The following is a 16,371-nucleotide window of genomic DNA, read 5'->3' on the forward strand; positions in this document are numbered from 1 at the left end:
CTGCTCCTTTTCTCCAGCATGTTTGTATATTGTACTTTTTTTGCTTCATTTTATAAAGTGCAAGATCCTATATGCTTTACTACTATTTTCTCAACTCGCTCTGCCACTTTTAATAAGCTATGTACCCTGTTGTAAACCAATGTTATACTACAATCGGCTGCTGCCAGCTGGACATGCTTGCCGAAACTGATCCTACCCATAGCCCCTTGGATGTTCCCCACTCCACTCTGCTTCAATCAGTCAATGAGGTTGAATGGCTGTTCCAGTCTAGAGTTAATAAAAGCCTGATTGTTTCACAACTCCAGTCTTTAATGATTACTGATGGTGCCTCAATTTTATTAATTATATTTTTTAAAAGAAGCATGGAACAGTACCTGAGAAGCTCAAAATCAACCCTCAATTGCTGGATGGCCCGAACACATTCATACTCTGGCTACGTTGTTTTGAAGACTTCCTGGCTGCGGCTGTGGATATTATCGCCATCGATGCTAACTGACTGAGATTACTTTTTTCATGAGTCGGGCCCCAAGTATTCCCAATGATCAACGATGCCAGCTTGTACCTGGCGGCTATGGAGATCCTGAAGGCCTAATATCATAAGAAAATAAATGAAGTCTACTCCAGGAACTTCCTGGCTACCAGAAAACAGCAACCCAGGGAATCAAGTGCCAAGTACCTGTGGGCCCTCCAAAGCCTATGCAGAGCGTGTGACTGTAAGGCCGTGACGGCCACCCAGAATGCTGAGGACCTCATCCGGGATGCTTACATGCCCAGTATCCACTCTGGCTGGATGGAACAAAGGTTACTTGATCTACAGAGGGTGGTGGAGCTGATAGAGGCACTGAAGGTGGCCCTCCAAAACTCGAATGTTTACTTGGCTGCCACTTGGTTGTCGCAGATGTCGCTATCCTGGGATGGGGATCGTCCCGCACCATGAGTGACAGTGACCTGACCTCATCTGCCTTTGGGGGTGATCTTCTCCATTACTACTTCTGCAGACAGGGTAGGCACCCAAGGAAATGCTGTACTGCCAAGGATGCAGTATGCACTAGGTTCAGGAAAAAAGGGGCATTATGCCAAAGTTTGCAAGTCCCAGCCATCTGCAAAACCTAGCAGCACCACATGTGGACAGTCGCCACTCAGGACGGCATGATCAACACCATTTCCTCTACAAACCAATGACACCATATGCAAGTCATTGCACGGAAACGCCATCTTCCCAGGCATACAACACCACGAGGGAACAGTGAGGGCAGCCATCTTGGGGTCAAGGGTGACCATCTTGGGAATGTGAGCACCCATCGGACTCAGACAGTGAGTCTATTCTGGCTCCATTACCCTGAACTATGAGGCACCACACAAACTCACCAGGTCCATGATGGACGTCCAGGTAAACGGGTGCATTATGAACTGTTTATTTGATAGTGGAGTACAGAAAGTTTTATCCACCCTGATACCACTAAGCACCTATCCCATAAGTATGGCCCACCAAACTCAAGATATCACTCATGTCCAAATCCCATATAGCAGCCATCCATGGGTCCTGCCTAATGACCCTGATCATTGGAGTCATAGTTTACAAACATTTCAGACCACTTGTCATACCACAACTCTGTGCCCCTTGCTACTGGGGCAGGACTTCCAATGCCAACTTCAGAAAGTGACATTGAAATTCGATGGGCCCCATCCCCCTCTTACCATTTGCAACGGACAATTCACAGATGGCCCTCTGCATGTATCCTGTGGCCTCTCAACCATAAATGTCGACCTCCCTCCCCCCACTGTTTGCCAACCTCACCTCCAACTGCTAGCCGGTAGCCACCAGAAGTAGACGGTACTGTGTGGCAGACAAGGCACTCATTAATTCAGAGGTTAAGCGCTTGTTGGGTGAGGGCATCATCGAGGCCAGCTTGAGTACCCCAGCTTCATCCACAGCAAATGGGGGACCTCATTCATGAGTGATGAGTTGTGACAGTACCTGCTGGGCAAGACCATTGCCACAAACAGGACCACCAACCAGCTACAACCCTAGGGGATATGGGCAAGTGGAAAAGGAGAATGGCACAGTCTGTAAAACCATCCTCCTGGCTCTGAGGTCATGGGGCCTCCCCATCTCCCAATGGCAAGAAGTCCTCCCAGGCACACTCCACTCTCTTGCACCAGGTCACTTCTATGTATGATTACCAACAACACGCTTCATGAACGGATGTTTGCTTTCCTGAGGAAATCTGCCCACCTGGCTTACCTTCCTTGGACCAGTCCTGCCTTGGAAGCATACCAGGCAATCTAAAACTGATCCACTGATTTAGAGGGTCTACCTCCTCCATGCCAACCCCCAGTATGTCTTCCCTGATAGGGGCGAGGACATGATTTTGATCTGGAATCTGGCACTGACCACCACTGATCACCAACAGACATTTACTTCCACATCTACCTAAAGGGTTCCTGAGCGTGCAGCTGACCATACTTCACCCCTGGCCACTGTTGTTGTCAATGATGCACCAGCACCACACTCCCTTACCCCCTCACCTGATTCCCCCTCATTGACAAACAATAATCAGTGCTGACAGGCCAACCCCACAAGCTGCTCAGGATGCTACAGTGTCTACCACATCATTCACTGTGGCAGAGGAGAGCCCCTGACAGACTTAATATGTAAAATGTATATTTGTTTCATCTTTTCTTTCTCACCCTGCAGGACTCTTCTTAAAAAGGAGGGGTGAATGTGATAAACCACAGTTATGTCATGATTGGCTGCTGCTGGCTGGACACGCCTCCTGAGACCAATCCTATCCATAGACCCTTGCATGCTCCCCATTCCACTCTGCTTCAATCAGTCAATGAGGATGATTGGCTGTTCCCGTCTGTAGTTAATAAAAGCCTGATTTTTTCACAACTACAGTTTTTTGTGATTATTGATGGTGCATCATACATATAGCCCCAGATTTTTCTTCCCTTGTTGGAAATCTGCCTGCATTTCTTTTCTCTCTCATTCTTGCAATCGAAATGTAGCCCACTGCTCTTTTGCATTAAACCTCACCTGTCACATGTGCACCAATTTCACCAATCTGTCTTTATCCTCATGAACTCTCGTACCATCCTCCTCATAGTTAACCTTGCTTCCAAACTTGCAAATTGTGCTAGTGCATTCAAATTTATGTCATTAATACAAAGAAAAGTAGTGGTCGTAGAACCAGGCCCTGTGAATTTCACTGTAGACTTCCTTCCAGTATGAAAAACAACCATTCACTTCAACTCTACTTTCTCCCACTTGGGCAATATTCTATCAATGCTGCTACTTCCTCTTTATTTGTCAACTTGATAACAAGACAATTATGTAGCACTTTATCAAATATCTTTTGAAAGTTCATAAACTAAACATCAAGTGAAATATGAAAGTCAGTAGATGCTATGATTGTAGTGAGAACACAGAATTGCTGGAGGAACTCAGAAAGTCTTACAGCCTCCATAGGAGACAAAGATATATCACCATTGTTTTGGGCCTGAGCCTTTCTTCAAGAATCAGGCAGGCTCCTCAATTAAAAGGTTGGTGCTAAGGAAAGAAAGGGCAGGGGTTGAAGCACAGACCAACAGACAAAAGGTGATAAATAGACATAAATAGGACAGGAGAGAAAAGGTGAGAATTGATGGGGAAAGGAGACAGAAGACCATTTCATGTCAGGCCTTCGCCTTGAGGCCGGCTACAGGATCAGATGGCAAAATAAGAACTTACCTTTCAGACAGCAGCCCTAAAAGGCTGCTCCAGTGTCCCATTCATATCGAGAGGTCCCTCGTAGCACCCTCTGGATCCGATGGAGGTGGGGCAACTGGTGCCGTAGTGCCACCCATCATAAAAACACGGTAGAGCAATGGCCGTCTTCCCTACCCATCATTCTCCAGGCAGCTGGAACTGCTCTGTGATTCCCAGATCAGTTCCAGCTGTGTGGGGGATAATGGGAAGGGAAGACAGCCATTGCTCTGCCACGTTTTGAGCTGCAGAGAGTGGCCCCGAAGGCTGAAGCGGCCAGGTATGGCTGTCCCAGCTGTTCCCTCATGGCCCCTGCTGCCCCACCGGCCCCTGATGCCCTGTCAACCCCAGCTGACAGCTCTCGCTGTCCCGAGAGCTCCCTCTGCTCCACCGGCCTTGACTTGGAGAGGGATGAGTGGGGAGATGGGTTGCGGGCTGACAGCAACATCAGCCTGCCCCTAAACAGCCACTTAGCGCGGCTGTACATTCAGATTGATCGGCAGAAGGCTTCCTCTCCGAGAAGGGTTGGATTATTCGACTCAGTGACGGCCTCTGCATATTCAGAGAGGTACGTGGTTATGCATTTTGGCGGAGGTTCTCCGCCTTTACATTTGGATTTTTGCTCTATCTGCAAGGGCCTAGAGATAGAGGAAGGGAGAAATAGAAATAGATGTGTGTTTGGGAGTGGGGGGCTAATGGAAACCAAAGAAAACATTTCTGTGTTTTCACATAAACATTATCCATATTTCCCTGATTGACCACCTCTGTTAACTTTGAAGGTAGTTAAACACAAAAGTATGCTGGATTTTCCCAATTAATTCACACTTGCCCAACTACTGATTCAAGCAGTAGCTTCATTAGATCTTATACAATGGTCTACAGTCAATGGCAAAGCAATGGTATGTACTGTTAGGTTTTAGAAATGTTGCCTAGAAAGACAAAGCAATTTCAGTTGGTGCTTTTCCAACAATGGCATCAGATGATTATTCAAAAGAATTTCAGTCATAGCCATTGTAATGTCATCAATGAGCAGCCAATTACATTAAAGAATTCTCAGGCATCGTGTTTAATGAACTTGTTAAACAGTTTGCTGAGCTAAAGTAGAAATGGAGGAAAGTTTAGGGAGACATCAGGGGTAAGTTCTTTTTTTACATAGAGAGTTGTGGGTGCCAGGAATGTTGCCAGGGATGGTGGTGGAGGCTGAAATATTAGGGGCATTTAAGAGACTCTTTGGCAGGTACATGCATGGAAGAAAAATAGAGGGTTATGGGGTAGGGAGGGTTTAGTATATTTTTTAAGGAATACATGGGTTGGCACAACATCGAAGGCTAAAGAGCCTGTGCTATGCTGGGGAGTTCTATGTTCTCAAAGCTTAAATTCTTTCTGCTTTAAAATAATTATTGTGAGAGTTTTGTGGGAGAAACCCAGAATGGAAGAGGCCCAATGCTTCTTGGCACGGCCCAGAAAAAGGACTGAGTTAAATATTCTTTCTGAAACTTGGGTACCACAGGGTTACCGCTGTGTCCTGGCTATGATTTAAAGCCACCATCTGAATGCAGGCAGAACTAAACTGGTGTTCACCAAAATTCAAACCACCCAAGCTCAAAAGTAACACCAATTCACTCAACAAAACATTAGCATGCAGATTCTCTCAATCAGCATTGCTGATTGTTTATTGCTATGGAGTCCTAACTCACCATTAGCAACACTTTTAGGTTTGGTTTAATCTTGTCCAGTTAATAGATCCCAGCTCAGAGAATCTTTCTTCAACATAGCTCAGCAAAATTCCAGCAGCTTCCCAAGTCAACAATAATTGTAGAGTTTGGGAAAACACAATTTTTAGGTCCAGTAGCATGATTACTATGAAGTGTAGGAAAAAACAGCACCTTCCATAACACCAGAAATACTATCTCAGACAGGTAACATACAAAGTTCAAAGATCATCTGAAAGTTCAGATGTTACCTCAGTTTAACATGATACTGAAGGGTCTCACCATTATGTGTTACATTGTCTAGCCTAGAATATAAACTACAACCTAGACATCCAGTCCATGGAGATTTAGCCCCCAATTACACCACTTGATATTCCACAAAACTCATTGTTATCGCATAAGCAGCAGTTTGGAGGAAATTGTAGAATATAACCTATGTCCAAAGTAAACATCTAAAATATGCCCCAACAGTCTGAAACAAACCTGATCCAAGCAGAGCTACCACAGTCATCTCATGCACATGTGGCAGATTAACATTTATGAATAATTTAATTGAGGAAATTGACAGATGGGTCATGGGTCCCTGTAAAGGTTAAAAACCTTGTGTTTTTGATTCTTAGATAATTTTGTGCCTAGCTCTTTAAGAAAATCTATTGTTTGTAGTGTTACCATCGTGACTATGCTGTAATATCTGTGCAGACTAAGAGCTTGCATTTCATTCTTTGATACACTATGAAAGGAACGTAAGATCAAGATCATTTTCTTTGATTTTGTCTTATTTTGCCTTATTTCTTCTTGTATATCTCTTTAAAGTTGAATATTGTTATATCTTTAAATATAGCGGAATGAATGTTTATGAATGAATGAATGTATGAATGTTTATTCATCATCATTAAAGTCTTAATGCAAAGTTATGCAAAATGTTTATATGTTTTATCAGCAAATTAAAGCTACAAAAAGCTGCATCTACAAAGTTTGGTTTATTGGATTAATAAGATAGTAATTTGGAAATCTTCCTTGAAGATGACATGTTTTGAAATTAGGAAATACTAGAACCTGGAAAGTGCTGTCTATATTTTGATTCAAAGAAATTATAATTGTGAACTCTATTTGGAAGAAAGGCTTATAAATTTTGTTTGAAAGAACTCAACTTGTTAAAAGACAATAAATACTCGTGCTGTAAAAAAAGAATATTTCAGAAGCCTCTATAAGAACATGTAGGTGAATTCTGCGGTTTTAAAATTGAGCTACATCTTGGAAGATACCTGTGACCTTGGAAAGATAAGATACAACACTGTTTAGAAGAATCTGGCAGGAAACCCAGAAGAATGAGTTCTTAAGTTATAAACAACCAGAGATATAGAAAGTTTGTGTGCATATCCATAGATTCAAGACAATTTAAGCAAGTAGCAATTCTCTTAAAGGGACCTCGCAAGATACAAATTTGTGTACAGTTCCCAGGAACCAGGATAACCCAGGAGAAGACAGACTGCAGTTTGAAGAACCGATGATGGAGAAGAAAAAGACTTGTTGGGCTAAAGACTTTGAGCAAACAGCTCCTCTCAAAGAACTATTGTATTGTTTGGTTGTGAGTTAAGCCAGCAAGGTGGACTGACAAAGTTTGGCAGGGAATTGGAGCCAGCTACCACTGAAAAAGCGGCTTCAACTACCAAGAAAGAAGAGGTCATAATCAAGGTACTGCAGGCCTCATTAGCTGAATTAAAGGTTAGTGAAACTGGAAAAGATGAATGTATATTGCAAAGCCCCACTGGTGCTGTACTGAGTGAAATGCAGAAGATAGAGACTCAATCAGTGGTATCTGAATGCTCAGATGTGAATTCTGATGATAGTATTTCCAAGGTTATGAGCACAGGAAGATCTTCAAAGGCATCTAGAGCAAGTACAGCTTTGTGTTCTTCAAGCTTATCAGCTATGCATGCTAAGGCACAAGCAGATGGCTATTATCTGTGCACAATGTCACCATACCTCAAATGGAATTGACTGCCGCTACTATGGCGAGCAAAATGGACACTGTGTAAAGAAGAGAATTACAGATGGAGTTAGCAGATTCTATGTTTTGGACTGATAGTACATCAGTACTTAAATATATTACTAACAAAACCATGAGGTTTCGAACCTTTGTGACTAACAGAATTAATGAAATTGAGAAGGTTTCTCATGCTAATCAATGGAGATATGTTGAAACAGTCGATAATCCAGCTGATATGGCTTCATGAGGCTCAAAAATTCAATCATTTTTGAAAAGAGCCAACACTTGGGTGTCTGGTCCTCAATTTCTTTCGCAATCTCTAGAAGAATGGCCTCAAAATCCAGGAGTTCAAATAATTTTAAACTGAGGTTCCAGAAATCCAAAACGCTAATGCAAATATTCAAATATCTAATGAGAATGATCCAATCATTCAATTAATTTGCTGTCATTCTTCATGGCTTTGTTTAAGAAAAGTAGTAGCATGCATTGTTAGGTTAAAAACTATGCTTTTAAATTGTATCAAGAAAGAGAATCTAAAGTCTCAAAAGAGCCGTTACCTAACGATTGATGACTTGGCAAATCTTGAATTGGAGATGATTTGATTTTGAATTTGATTAAGCCCAGCAATTTTCAAGTAGTTACACTGCAAAAAAAAGGCATTTGATAATGAGATATCAAAATTGAAGAAGAATCTGATTGTTACAAAAGCAAGTTGCACTTACAAGTTAAATCTTCTTCTTGTAAATGATGTATTGAGAGTAGGAGGAAGAGTGGAAAAAGCAATAATACCAGAAGAAGTGAAAAATCCAATTATATTAGCTAAGGAATTTCATATTTCTGAATTGATTGTTCAATATATACATGAAAAAAACAGGTCATGGTAGTTGTAATCACGTGTTAACAGAATTGCACCAGAAATATTGGATATATGGTGCTTCAATATTGAACAAAAGAATTATATCAAAATGTGTTAATTGTCAATGTGCAAATGCTAAACCTGGACAACAACATATGGCGGATTTTCCACAAGACAGAGTTTCACCTGATGAACCCCTATTTACATATGTGGGAGTTGATTATTTTGGTCCTTTGCAAGTAAAATGAGGAAGAAGTGTTGAAAAACGATGCAGATCTATTTTTACTTGTTTGACTATGAGAGCAATTCATATTGAAGTAGTGTCATCGCTTGATACAGACTCTTTTATCAATGTTCTTCGATGTTTTATCACCAGACATATTAAAGTAAAGGAATTGCGCTCTAATAATGGATCTAACTTTACAGGGGCTCAACGAAGTTATGAAAAGCAATTCAAAATTGGAAGCAACTTCAAACTCGTGATGCATTACTTCAGAAAGAAATTAATTTGATATTTAACCCACCCACAGGATCACATCATGGAGGATTGTGGGAAAAATGATTAGATCAATCAAGAAAATTTTTAATTCCATTTTGAATAATCAAATACTGAATGATGACAATCTTCAGAAATCAAAGCTATTTTAAATAGTCGTCCAATAACAAAAATTTCTGTCAATTCAATTGACATCGAGGCACTTGCACCAAATCATCTCTTACTTCTTAAACCTAAACCTTTAATACCTCTGGGTCAATTTCAGAAAGAAGATATTTATGTAAGACACAAATGGAACCAGGTGCAGTTTATTGTGGATTTATTTTTGAAAAGATAGATTAAAGAATATTTTCCATTATTACAAAAGAGACAAAAATGGACTCAAGCTAAACACAATTTTATATGTGGAGACACTGTAATTATCATGGACGATTCTGCACCAAGAAGTTCTTGGTTGCTGGGGAAAATAGAGGATACAATTCCAGACAAGAAAGGTTTTGTTTGCCAATTGCAGATTAAAACCAAGACTGGTTACTTAAATCAACCTATTATTAAAATCTATCGTTCACAAGAAGCAGAAAGTTTTGATTTCTAATCTTACATTTACCATATTTACTTTTGTATCTGTAATAGTAATTATTACATATTAGCCATTAATGTCTATTATAATAATTAGGGGCCAGAACGTAAAGGTTAAAACCTTGTGTTTTTGATTCTTAGTTAACTTTGTGTCGCTCTTTAATAAAGACTATTGTTTGTAGTGTTACCAAAGTGACTATGACATATGTCATAATATCCATGCAGGCTAAGAGCTTGCATCTTATTCTTCGATGAACTATGAAAGGAATGTAAGCTCGAGATAATTTTCTTTGAATTCGTCTTATTTCACCTTATTTCTTCTATATCTCTTTAAAGTTGAATATCATTATATCTTTAAATATAGCAGAATGCTTTGTTTATTGATCGTTATGAAAATCTTAATGTGAAGTTATGCAAAATATTTATCCATTTTATCAGCTAATTAAAGCTATATAAAGCTGCATCTACAAAGTTTTGTTCATTGGAATTATAAGATAGTAATTCAGAAAATCGTCCTTACATTTCCTTGAAGATGACACATGTTGAAATGAGGAAATACTAGAACCTGGAAAGTGTCATCTATTAGCCCCATGTGAGATTGGTGAATCAGATCTCTACCTGGTGGTCAGAGACAGTAGAATGGCAGGGAAGAATCAGATTTATTGCCATGAATGTGTCACAAAATTTGTTGTTTTGCAGCAGCAGGCACTGGGCATTGCACACAGTAAATTACAGTCCTCTAAATACAATATTTAAAAATAAATAATTAGTGCAAAGAGAGATAAAAGTGAGGTTGTATCTATAAGTTCATTGCTGTTTTTGTAACTTTGGGTGTTTATCTTCAGGCTCCTGTACCTCTTTCCTGATGGTAGCAGTGAGAAAAGGGCATGGTTTGGGAGGTGAGGGTTCTTGATGATAGAGACTGCCTTCTTGAGATACCGCCTCTTAAAGATATCCTTAATGGAGTGAAGAACAATGCCCATGATGGTGCTGGCCAAATTTACAACCCTCTGTAGCCTTTTTCTGTCCTGTGCATTTGCACCTCCATACGAGAAAGTGATGCAACTAGTCAGAATGTTCTCCAGGGTATATCTGTAGACATTTGCAAGTGTATTTGATGACATACCAAATCTCTTCAAACTCCAACAAGATATAGCAGCTGGTGAGCCAACATGATGGCTTGAGGATAGATCTTCAGAGATGTTGACGCCCATGCATTTGAAGTTCTTTACCCTCTCTACTGCTGACCCCTCAATAAGGACTGATTTGTGTTCTTTTGGTTTCCCCTTCCTGAAGTCCACAATCAGTTCCTTAGATTTATTAATGTCGAGTGCAAGGTTGTTCTTGTTACGCAACTCAACAAACAGATCTATCTTCCTCCTGTATGCTTCATCATTGCCGTCTGTGATTCTACTGACAACTGTGGTGTCATAGCAAATTTGTAGATGCCAGACAAAGGGAGAGGAGGAAGATAAGTCACACATTGTAGAGGGAGTGATTAAAAGACAAAGGCTGCCAGTGCTGGAATCTGATAAAACCAGAGCTGGAGAACAATCCCTGGCAAGAAGGAGAAGCATGATCTCCTGCAGCAGACCAGAGAGGGGCTTGGAGGCCAAAGACCTCACACTAGACTATGATTTGCTGGAGATTTTCTAGAGATGACTCATAGGAACATGGAATATGGACCGGGATTCATGAAAGTGCTTTGGGTGTTGGCAGTTTCCTGATTGTATTAGAGGACCTTAGGTTCGCTGTTGGAATGAACAGGAGGTTGTGCGGCTGCAGAGGTTATTGGAGTTCAGGAGGTGAATCCACGGACAATTGATGTCTCTGAAGAAACTTGCTGTTGCTTCTCTTTCTCTTATTGGTGGGGGGGGGGCGTCTCTTTGTGTGCCTTTACTGCAAGAAAAGGTTAACAAATTTTGTGCATTATGTACATAACAATAAAAGAATCTTGAAGAAAATGTGAGAATGGTGGTATAAACAGAGAATAGATAGAACCAAAGGGGTGGGGGGGGGGGGGGGGGCAGGGGAGAATGGAAGAACCAGTGGGGAGATGTGGGTGGAGAGAATCCTTCCCATGCCATCCTTTCACACTAGCTTCTTTTCTACACTTCCCCATTCTCAATAAAGTGTTGAAACATCAACCATTGCTTTTCTACTACATACACACTGAGGTCCTCCAGCAGATTGCATTTAGCTTCTGATTCCAGCTTCTGCAGTCTCCTGTGTATTTGGAATGTATATTTGTCATGAAGGACTGGAAATGGATACAGCTAATCAACAATCTTAATGCATCAGACATTGCTCTAAATTTTTTTTTTAAAATCAGGTTTGGCAACAAACCAAAGGCAATTTAATAAGTTCTTCATCTCTGAGTAGAAAGCCCTAAGCCTAAACATGTTGCAGGGTTAAAACATCAGGTTTGGCAGGCTAATTAATGATGACTGTTTCCCACTGATCATCATAATTCTCCAGTTCAAGAACAAATGTCAGGCTGTGCCCCACCCAGAAGCAGAATCAGAATCAGCCTTTGTTTAGCAAAACTGAAAACCCTCCAGGCCAAAAGCCTATAGGTTCATATTACAGGATGATGCCACTCAGCAGGACCACAGACTGGTTAATATTAAGGGTTGCCTGGATGGTCATAGCTTAATCTTCAGATTTATGTCTAGTCCAGAATAGGTTGACTCAGTACAGAATGTTAAATGTAACTGAGTAATATCCAGATCTCAGCAGAGAAATGTCTACAAAGTTAACCTAATGCAATTACAGATTTCAGATGCAACCCTGATATTCTTTACACAGTGTATACATGTAAACAAATAAAGAACTGTAAACAGATAATGAATGTAAACAAACTGACTGTGTTATACAGAGAAAATGTTAAAAATCAGTAAAGTGCACAAGAGTCCTTAAATGAACCCCTGATTAAATTTGTTGTTGAGGAGTCTGCTGGTGGAGGGGTAGCAGCTGTTCCTGAACCTGGTGGTGCAAAGTCTTGTGGCACCGATACCTCTTTCCTGATGACAGGAGTGACAAGACAGCATGGTGGTGTGGATCCTTGATGATTGCTGCTGCTCTCCAGCGCTGTGGTCTCCAATGCTCTGCTGCTCAATTTAAACCAACTGATTGCTCTGAGAAGAAAGTAATGTCTCTGGGACTCTGGTAAAGCAGCAGCATCTAAAGGTTAGGTCTGGATGAGCTGATAAATCCGTCAGGTTCTTCAGAAAGAGCAACATTATAGTGAGTATGGCAGCAGGTTAATTTACCCAAGTGCCAATACCACTAGATGAATCCTAACCCAGACTCATGCCATCAACAATCTGTTCCTAGTTTTATAAGCTCACTTGTTACCCTTGCATGCGGAAAGTATTTCATTGCTGCCCTCTGATCCACTAGGTACATTGTATACAAGCATAGGGTGGTAATTTCCACCAGGCTCTTGCTTTACATGATATTAAAAAACTGGACTTGAATGTGGAACACAATGAAACAGCAATGAAATACCTTGTACATTAACTGGATTTTTTTTTTTGATTAGTAAAACTAATGTCTGTTCTGGACAAATGGTTAGAATTCATAATTTCAAGTGAAATTAATGAGCATAAACAAATCAAGGATACTGAATGCACTTTTTAAATTTTTTTTTAAATTTTTCACACTATGAACCATATCAACCAAAATATGTACAAACGTTTCTCATTAAATTTACACAGTGGTCTTTTCTCCCCTTTTTTTCCCCCTTTCCCTCCCTCCCCTCTACCCACCCCCTCCAAAACCCATAAATATTCAGCATATACAATACAATAAAACCATAAAACAATATTTTCGCACAAAGGAAAATAAACAAGAAAAATGCGTCATCTATTTATTACACACTGAATCTAGTCATTTTCATTCTCATTTTAGGCTACTGAATGCACTTGGGAAGAACAACTACACTGAACAAATTTACTTCAGTGAGTAAACAATGAGAGGAATTCAGCAGGTCAAGCTGCATCTGTGGAGAGAAATGCAAAGACAATGTTTTGGGTCAGGACCCTTTGAGAACCATATCATTAGAGAAGAACATATTGCACCATTTATGGATTTTGGGGCACTTTTGAATGAACCTTTTACAGGAGCTTGTAAGAAAGAGTCTGACATAGAGAAGAGAAGAGTAATAATTGAAATTTGGTGATGGAAAGGAAATAAATGACTGGAGTAGTTTGGATATGAAATAAATTTGGTTAATACTATATTTTTTACCACATACTTAGATATTTTATAACTGAATTGCAAGAACACAATCTTCAAAATGTTTTGCTAACACAAGGTAGAATAAATCTGAAAAGTGTGGAACATACTCCAGAAAGACAAGCAACTTAGTAAAATGGGAAGGCAGTAAAATGCATGAGTGAATAGAGGGATCAAAGGGTTTTATACACTGTATGACTTACTGGAATATAGGTAAATGAAAACACTCAGTAAAGACAGAGGGAAAGTTAGAAAAGTAAAGACAAATTTGTATAAATGATTGGTTCAAGAAATCTAAAGGTTCAAAATGGTGCCTTACAGCGATGACTCTTTGTGAGCAACTCTGACTGGAATAATCAAACAAAAAATGAGAAACATGAAATCAAACTCACCTGACAGCATGGAGGTCCTAAGATCGCTTGGAATTGGCAGAACCAGCAGAATCGGCAATCTCTGTCGAGCTGAGGGATCTTTAAGCAAGTACAACAACAACTCCATGGGAGCCTGAAACACCACAAGCAGGCACAGCACAACTCCAGTAGGTTCAACAACAACTCCAGCAGGTACAGCAACAACTCCAGTAGGTTCAACAACTCCAGCAGGTTCAACAACTCTAGCAGGTACAGCAACAACTCCAGCAGGTTCAACAACAACTCCAGCAGGTACAGCATAACTCCAGCAGGTACAGCAACAACTCCAGCAGGTACAGCACAACTCCAGCAGGTTCAACAACAACTCCAGCAGGTACAACAGCAATTCCGGCAGAAGATCCGGGTAAAGAAGAAGGGGGGACAAGTCAAGCTGAGACACTGGGATATGATGCTTAGGTTCCCCACCATCCTCCTGGCCAATGTTAAATCCTTGGAGAACAAACTTGATGAACTCCAAGCCAGATTTCAACATTAGAGAGACATCAGGGAGAGCTACATCTTGTGCTTTACCGAAACATGGCTAAGTACGGACATTCCAAACATGGCGCTGCAGCTCAAGGGCTACGCCCTCCAATGGCCTGATCAAATACTGGCATTTAGAAAAATCAGGGGAGGTGGTGTTTGTGTCATCATCAATTTGTCATGGTGCACGGTCATGACGGTCATGTCTCAGTCCTGCTCCCTTGACATGGAACATCTGGTGATCAAGTGTCGCCCATCTACCTGCTGAGGGAGTTCACTACCATCATCCTGGTCGTAGTGTACATTCCACCCCAGGCTAACATCAGGTTGGCACTGGAGGGGCTGAGCACTGTGATTAACAGCCATGAGACAGCACATCCTGATGCCTTCCCGATCATTGCGGGAGGCTTCAATCAGTCCAACCTGAAGAAGTCTCTGACAAACTACTATCAACACGTCATATGCGAGACCAGGGGAACCAACAAATTCGACACTACCACACCACCATGAAAAATGCATACTAATCTATAGCACGACCGCCCTTCAGCAAGTCCAAACACCTGAATATACTTCTACTCCTGGCGTACAAGCAGAGTCTGAAGACGACAGCCCCACCAGTGGTGAAGACGGTGAAACTATAGAGGAGCATCTGCAGAACTGCTTTGAATCAATGGATTGGAACATATTGAAGAACCAAAAATTTATTATACAGAGTATTCTATTTAATTTTTAATTAAAAAATAATATACATACACACACACACACACACACACACACACACACACACACACACACACACACACACACACACACACACACACACACACACACACACACACACACACACACACACACAAAATTATATCCTTAAAATGCACATAAAGCCTAGAAATAACCCTTCAATACCTTAACTCATCCATGGACTTGAATGAATATGCAACAGGTGTCACCAACTTCATCAAGACCTGTGTGGATGAGTGTGTGCCCATGCCCAAATACCGGTTGATTCCCAACCAGAAGCCCTGGATGAGTCAGAAAATCTGCAACCCGCTGAGGGTGAGAACAAGGGAGCTTAAGACTGGGGATCGAGATCGCTACAAGACGTCCAGGTACAACCTGTGGAAGGCCATCTCTGAAGCGAAGTGGCAATTCTGAAAGAAGCTAAAGATAGAGACAGAGATAGATGGCAGGGAGTGCAAGCCATTACAGCCTAAAAAGTGAGGGCGAACATTATAGATGGCTGTGATGCTTTACTACCCAATGAGCTGAACACCTATGCCCGCTTTGAGAAGAAGAACCAAACAATGTCTACTAGAATCCCTTTAAAGGCTAAGGACCCTGTGATATCTGTCCCTGAAGGTGACATCAGAATATCATTCAAGAGGGTGAACCCTTGCAAGGCGTCAGGACCTGACAGCGTACATGGCATTGAACTGAAAATCTCCACCAACAAACTAGCTGGAGAGATCACAGATATTTTCAACCTCTCATTTCCACAGTCAGATGTTCCTACCTACTTCAAAAGAGCATCAATCATCCTGGTATCCTAGAAGAATAGCGTGAACTGCCTCAACAACTACTGCCCAGTAGCACTAACTTCTACTGTGATGAAATGCTTTGAGAGGCTGTTCATGGCCAGAATTAAACACGTATGTAAGCAAAGATCTGGACCCACTGCAATGTGCCTATCATCATAATTGCTCCATGGCAGATGCAATATCACTGGGTCTCCACTCAGCTCTGGATCACCTCAAAAACAGCAATTCATACATACAGCTGCTCCTCATTGACTACAGCTTGACCTTCAGTACCATTATTCCCTCAGTGCTGATGAAGAAGCTACAAACTCTGGGCGTCT

At 41.1% G+C, this 16,371-nt stretch overlaps 1 protein-coding gene across 8 annotated transcripts in view; it reads left to right on the forward strand.

Annotated features, from left to right (window-relative positions):
* Positions 1 to 3,971: 3,971 nt before the first annotated feature.
* Positions 3,972 to 16,371, forward strand: part of LOC138757675 (uncharacterized) — a 124,035-nt gene continuing 111,635 nt past the window's right edge. For 4 of the 8 annotated variants that reach the window (XM_069925384.1, XM_069925390.1, XM_069925406.1 and 1 more), the window contains exon 1: positions 3,975 to 4,883. The gene's annotated coding sequence lies outside the window, so the exon portion shown is untranslated. Of the gene's footprint in view, positions 4,884 to 16,371 lie in introns of all 8 variants that reach the window. The other 4 variants (XM_069925409.1, XM_069925417.1, XM_069925427.1 and 1 more) reach the window with 2 other exon arrangements.

The sequence above is a fragment of the Narcine bancroftii genome, chromosome 1 (assembly GCF_036971445.1).
Source record: "Narcine bancroftii isolate sNarBan1 chromosome 1, sNarBan1.hap1, whole genome shotgun sequence".
NCBI lineage: Eukaryota > Metazoa > Chordata > Chondrichthyes > Torpediniformes > Narcinidae > Narcine > Narcine bancroftii.